The 7,201-nt window shown below is 43.8% G+C and overlaps 1 non-coding gene across 1 annotated transcript; it reads right to left on the bottom strand.

The window, feature by feature from the left end:
• Nucleotides 1-316: 316 nt before the first annotated feature.
• On the bottom strand, nucleotides 317-391 carry Trnat-ugu (transfer RNA threonine (anticodon UGU)). The gene has a single exon. It is a non-coding gene; the product is annotated as a tRNA-Thr (tRNA).
• Between the last annotated feature and the right edge of the window lie 6,810 nt (nucleotides 392-7,201).

Below are 7,201 nucleotides of genomic sequence, written 5' to 3'. Positions count from 1 at the left end.
GATTTCTGTACACGTCGACGAATCGAAATAATTTGAGAAATTAATAAAAATTTTAAAAGTTCAATTTCGAGTAGAATACTGGGCAAATGCATCGTTGATAAGTATATTCGATTAAAGCAACATTTATGAAGAAAAATGTGCACCGAGAATCAGATACTGTCTTTTGCTCCTGTATTTTGATCCTCCCGTGATGTAATATTGATAAGTAAATAATTATAAAAATAAGTGATTAAATGATTATGAAATGATAATTAAATCGACACCCTAGCTGCAAACAGACGTTGACATACATCATAGGGGACATGTTGAAAATGTGTGCCCCGAACGGGACTCGAACCCGGGATCTCCTGCTTACATGGCAGACGCTCTATCCATCTGAGCCACCGAGGGCACAGAGGATAGTGCGCCTGCAGGGACTTACCCCTTGCAAGCTCCCCCTGAGACCCACATTCCCAACTTAATGTCCACACCACTACATTTGTAGTGCGCCTAATAGAAGTGCACCAACGCCTCTTTGCAGCTAGGGTGACCATTTAATTATCATATCATTTCTAGCAAAGCTGCATGGTCATCAACGGTAACTGTTCTTTCGGGAACTGATACCACCGTCATATATAGTTAAAATATGGCCTCCCGGCCATTGACCTTCTTGTGCGAACGCACACGCTATGCCCGAACTCGTACGGGGCTTGGTAGATTAATCTTCCACGAGTAATGAATGATGGGCAAACGTCTATTAGGCTCACTACGAATGTAGTGGTGTGGACATGTTGGAAATGTGGGTCTCAGGGGAGCGTGCAAGGGATAAGACCCTGCAGGCGCACTATCCTCTGTGCCCTCGGTGGATCAGCTGGATACCGGCACGGTAGCTCAGCGTGTTCGGTCAGAGGGCTAGCTGCCCTCTGTAATAAAAAAAACTGAGTTAATGGATCAACAACGAACTGAAATGCGTGTCTTTCGACGTTCGCCCAGAGCAGATACAACGAACGAAAACGAACAAAATGAGAGAAAAAAAAAGGATGGATAGAGCGTCTGCCATGTAAGCAGGAGATCCCGGGTTCGAGTCCCGTGCGGGGCACACATTTTCAACATGTCCCCAATGAAGTACATCAACGCCTGTTTGCAGCTAGGGTGTCCATTTAAGTATCATTTCATAATTTCATTTCTAGCAAAGCTGAATGGTCATCAACGGTAACTGTTCTTTCGGGAACAGATACTACCGTCATATATGATTAAATGATTAAACTGTTTGGATGCCATACCTAAACTACCCCAACCAGAAACTCTTTGGATGAGCAACTGCGTTCGATGCATTGGCTCATTTCACGATACCCAGAGCATAGAGTTTACTATTACGAGTTAACGATTAACGTTTAACTTCCGATAAATTTCCTGTAAAGTGAGAGCTTGACGTTTAAAGAAACGATCTTTTTCCAGTAACGGATTAACGGTTAGCGAAGTTAATCAAAAAGTTAACGTCGCCTAGCTACGCTTACAAGCGAGTGTACTGCTTGTCTGTCGCTGCGTTCCGCAACGCACCCACTGCAGACAGACAGCGCTGCCGCCTGGCGTCAGAATTGTTGTCAGCCGCTGTCGCCGTGTCCGGAATCGCACCTTTAATGGCAGTAGGTTTCGGTAGCACGCTGTTAGTTCCCAGTCGGCGCGCAAAGCCCGCACTGCCGAAACTTGGCTGCGCGTAATGGCAGCCGTGTCAGTCAGTCTGTAATCTCCTGACTGCAGCCAGCTACGCGCTGTCATCGCCGCGCAGCGGCCGACTTCTAGTCGCAAAGCGCCGCCACAGGAACCCACAAAGTGCCCTCTAATTTCCCGAAGGCTGCCGCGCGCAAACGTTTAAGATAATCTGTGTGTTAGCTGTATATATCGCAACCATTCTGAAACACGGCGCACCGTTTTTAGCACCACTTAACCGCTAAGGTAAACTGATAAACTAATGCATACTTTCAACCATGTATGACATTGCACAACTTCAAACAGTAATCGTTAAATCTTTGGGATTACCGTTTAACGTCACGTATTACGACTGCTGCAAGTTTGACCTACATCTAGATCTACACTGAGCAGAGACCCTGAGGGCTAGCTCACATGGTAAAAGAAAAACAACCTCCCATTCACAGGCTTACTTTACCTGCTAGCAACACGACCATTTACTGTAATACAAAGTGAAACACATGCAATGGTGGGTGCACACTTCAATTTTAAATCGTTTAAATTGTGATGTTGTCAAAATTGTTCCAGTTTGTTGCTATTGTAGCTCTTAAAACAGTAAATTGCTACATGTACTTCTCAAATACTCAGACGAACGCTTTTTACGTGGTGCTGTTTCTGAAGTTAGACTAAAGCAATACGCTAAGCACTCATGCAAAGAAATTATTATTGTGTTGAGACATGCTACACTACTGGCCATTAAAATTGCTACTCCTAGAAGAAATGTAGATGATAAACGAGTATTCATTGGACAAATATATTATACTAGAACTGACATGTGATTATATTTTCACGCAATTTGGGTGCATAGATCCTGAGAAATCAGTACCCACAACAACCACCTCTGGCCATAATAACGGCCTTGATGCGCCTGGGCATTGAGTAAACCAGAGCTTGGATGGCGTGTACGGGTACAGCTGCCCATGCAGCTTCAACACGATACTGCGCTGACGAATACTCGCTTCCAATGTGCGTTCACCGCGATGTCGCCAAACACGGATGCGACCATCATGATGCTGTGAATAGAACCTGGATTCTTCCGAAAAAATGACATTATGCCATTCGTGCACCGAGGTTCGTCGTTGAGTACACCATCGCAGGCGCTCCTGTCTGTGATGCAGCGTGAAGGGTAACCGCAGCCATGGTCTCCGAGCTGATAGTCCATGCTGCTGCAAACGACAGCGAACTGATCGTGCAGATGGTTATTGTCCTGCAAACGTCTCCATCTGTTGACTCAGAGATCGAGACGTGGCTGCACGATCCGTTACAGCCATGCGGATAAGATGCCTGTCATCTCGACTGCTAGTGATACGAGGCCGTTGGGATCCAGCATGGCGTTCCGTATTACCCTCCTGAATCCACCGATTCCATGTTCTACTAACAGTCACTGGATCTCGACCAACGCGAGCAGCAATGTCGCGACACGATAAACCGCAATCGCGATAGGCTACAATCCGACCTTTATCAAAGTCGGAAACGTGATGGTACGCATTTCTCCTCCTTACACGAGGCATCACAACAACGTTTCACCAGGCAACGCCGGTAAACTGCTGTTTGTGTATGAGAAATCGGTTGGAAACTTTCCTCATGTCAGCACGTTGTAGGTGTCGCCACCGGCGCCAACCTTGTGTGTATGCTCTGAAAAGCTAATTATTTGCAGATCACAGCATCTTCTTCCTGTCGGTTAAAATTCGACTCTGTAGCACGTCATCTTCGTGGTGTAGCAATTTTAATGGCCAGTAGTGTATTATTGTGTTGAGACATATTATGTGTTCCATTGTTATTGTATTAAAATCTTTGGACTCACGTCATAATTTGGGGTGACAGCAAGCTATAATAGGTGCTAGTGGAGGGGGTAAGCGGACGTTAGCCGAACCACTGAACAAGATCTGGACTGCGCTGTGTAACGGAAGGTACTTCTGGTACCGATATCATTTTCCTCCCTCCCCTCATTTTCCTCCCCCCCCCCCCCCCTGTTGCATCTGCCAATAACACGTGAGAATAATGATGGTCGTTAAACTTCCGTATCAGCTTTAATATCTCTGATTTCGTTGTAATGGTCATTTTGAGAGACGTAAAGGGAGGAACTAGTATGTTACCAGGTACTTCTTCGAACGCATGCTCTCGAAATTTCAGCACAAAAAAAAATGGCTCTGAGCACTATGGGACTTAACATCTGAGGTCATCAGTCCCCTAGAACTTAGAACTACTTAAACCTAACTAACCTAAGGACATCACACACATCCATGCCCGAGGCAGGATTCGAACCTGCGACCGTAGCGGTCGCGCGGTTCCAGACTGTAGCGCCTAGAACCGCGCGGCCACCATGGCCGGCGAAATTTCAGCACAGAATCTATCTGAGCTATCTCTGTAATTGCAACGCATCTCTTACAGCGTTCGTCACTGGGGTCTGTTGAGCAGTTCCGTAACATTTCGCGCCGACTAAATGGTCCAGTGATTTCTGTTATTTCTTCTGTTTTTTGTTTGCAGGATGCCACCTCTCTAAAGCTACTTTTTAGAAATGTATATATATTCCAATAAATTAACCAGTCTTTTTTGTGTCTTCTTTGTGAAAAGCGTGTGCAAAATGGTATGCTTGCAATCCCTTAAATTGAAGCGACTTGGAGTACAAATTATTTTGTGATGTCTTATTTAAAGAGACGTTACTAACAGTACATTCACATTTGCCCAGCGTTGGCATGATGATGAAGCTAACTGCTATAGTCCTGTGAAGCCCTGAAGACAAAATTGTGCTCCAAAATGTAAATTCGTGAAATAAATGCGGAATTGTAAGACAGTGGACGGAATTTTTCATTTAATTATCGGTTGATTTCACTTCCTTTTTTACTTATCCTTTCATTTTTTTTCCATTTGGTCAATGTTGATGTCAATACGAATTACTCGTGCATGTCACTTTCAATACGTTTCCATATTCTTATGTAGTTAACTGTTCTTTATATGCTACCATGAGCAGGAATTTGATATTTAATGGGAGCTTCGAAATATCTGTGTTGCGCATCTTATTTTCTTGTTCCACTGTCTTAATAGCACGGCAATTAGCGTAGCAATTCTGAGCTGTTGCACACTGTGAAAACTATGAAGATCATAATTAAGCATTACATTTTTACGATACGATGCAATAATCGAATGATCTGTCTTAAACATTGTCTTACAACGTATCAAACTTCTGGAATTAACCAAAAAGCCTGTATATTATAACTGAATAACATCTGTTGATTTTCATATTATTAGGAATCACAGTCATCTAGAGTTCGCCGTTTGAATGTTATTTTCTTTTCTTTTGGACAGTATTGCAATGTCGTTGCTCTGTTACTATTTTCCACTAGCGTTGATATGATCACCCCTATATGATAAGCCGGCCGGGGTGGCCGAGCGGTTCTAGGCGCTACGGTCTAGAACCGCGCGACCGTTACGGTCGCGGGTTCGAATCCTGCCTCGGCCATGGATGTGTGTGCTGTCCTTAGGTTAACTAGGTTTAAGTAGTTCTAAGTTCTAGGGGACTGATGACGTCAGATGTTAAGTCCCATAGTGCTCAGATCCATGTGAACCATTTTTTGAACCTATATGATAAATTATGAACATAATATTCGTGATATGTCTTACTGCATGCAGTGTAACTATTTGTAAAGGGTAATAATCAGTCGCTTGAGAATGTCTGCAGAGCAACGAAATTACAGTAGAGTTCTAAAGGAAATATATAACCGCAAAAGTCAAAAGCATTGCCAGTTACATAAATAAGCTAAATTTATCGAAAGAAACACTTCATATCATTTTGAAAGTGCTATGAATTTATCACGGTATCCAGCAACGCGAAATCTATCCAAGTTGCTCAATTACAGTCGCTAATCTCCGAAATCACATCGAGTCTTGCACTTGTCGAACGACTGTACCATCCATGTATCTATTCTACATGCAACAGCGATCCCCATATTTTTAATTTCAGCCTCATTTTAATTTCAGCCTCACCTTGTGAGTGTGTTTTGCATCAACGTCACATCATCAGCCGTCAACCAAGTAAATCCAAAAGGGCGCAACAGCTAATTTAGATATGACGGCTACTATTGTGGCTTTATTGACATGCAATTGTTTCCCTGTAATTTTAATAAAATTGACTTTTCAGAACCCGATTTTGTTGTAGGCAACAAAGGACCTCCGTGGCGCCTGATAGTGCATGTAATTATACATTCTCGTCACGAACAAACCTTCGTTTGATGAATTAGGCCTACTTTTCATACTTTGTTTCACTTTTGGAAGGTTACCGCACCGTCCGTCCAAAAGGTAGGGACACTGACTTTATTCCTGGCGTATAAGCGTCGTCAGTGCAGCGACTACGGTGGCTGTTTGAATTAACAATTATAAACAACATATGTATATCGACCCTTCAGTTGTGAGCAGGCAGTGTTAAATAGTTGACGTGCAACCATTCTTGTGTCATAAGCCTCTATGGAGCAAATATCTATATCAGCTGTTCAAGATATCTCCAGAATGTTTTGAAGGAGATAAACGTGTATGCAGATTTTGTTCGATGTCCATTATAATTATCCGGGCTGTTATGCCGTGGTCGGTTGATGAATTCTATGTCAATTCCCAACGTTTCGTCTCCGACTGCGGGAGACATCTTCAAGGGGGTCCGTAGCTTGGTGGAAGGTCCAACACACCCACTGGCTCGCTACTGACTGTAGCTACAGCCCCCTTGAAGATTCTCCCGCAGTCGGAGACGAAACGTTGGGAATTGACACAAATTCATCAACCGACCACGGCGCAACAGCCCGGTTAATTATAATGGACATGATATTTCCGGCCGTGAAAGTCTACATTTTAGTATCAGATTTTGTTCCACACACCTTGACTCCTAAACAAAAAAGGCTCTTGGACGTCTGTCGTGGGTTGATTGAAATGCAAACCGCGAGCAGCTCATAGCTGCAAAAAACCATCACGGGTGACGCGACTTGATGTTACCAGTACGAAGCTACCATAAAATGACAAAGCGCAGAAATTCACATGAAAGGGCAATGCATTCACGACATAAACGACATTCAATACAACGTAAAGCGCGAGTTGAACAACATCCCAAAAGTAGGACGTTTCCGACAGTTTAACGTAGTCGTATGCACGTCCTGTGGGTTGTGCTCAAGTAGTCGGGGGTAGTAAGTAGAACACTTGAAGCATTAAAACCAACGTGTTAAATTTTCTGTGTCATATATTAATGCAGTCTCCGAACAATTTTTGACTGACGAGGTATAATGCCCACAACTAATCCAGCGGGCTGGGCATCTGAGTAGCATCTCAGCTGGGATTCCCGGTAATTTATCATGCCTCACTTAGATGGTCGATGAAGCGGCTAAGGAGACTGCTTACCCTCAATTATGTCCACATTTGTGCTAGTAAGCGCTTCCAGGTCTGTTTGCGCGTCATCCCGTAGAATCGCTGCCGGCTGTCTTCATTAGCGGCAGGT

This window comes from Schistocerca serialis, chromosome 1 (genome assembly GCF_023864345.2).
Source record: "Schistocerca serialis cubense isolate TAMUIC-IGC-003099 chromosome 1, iqSchSeri2.2, whole genome shotgun sequence".
NCBI classification, from domain to species: domain Eukaryota; kingdom Metazoa; phylum Arthropoda; class Insecta; order Orthoptera; family Acrididae; genus Schistocerca; species Schistocerca serialis.
This window is presented reverse-complemented; position numbering and strand designations above follow the sequence as displayed.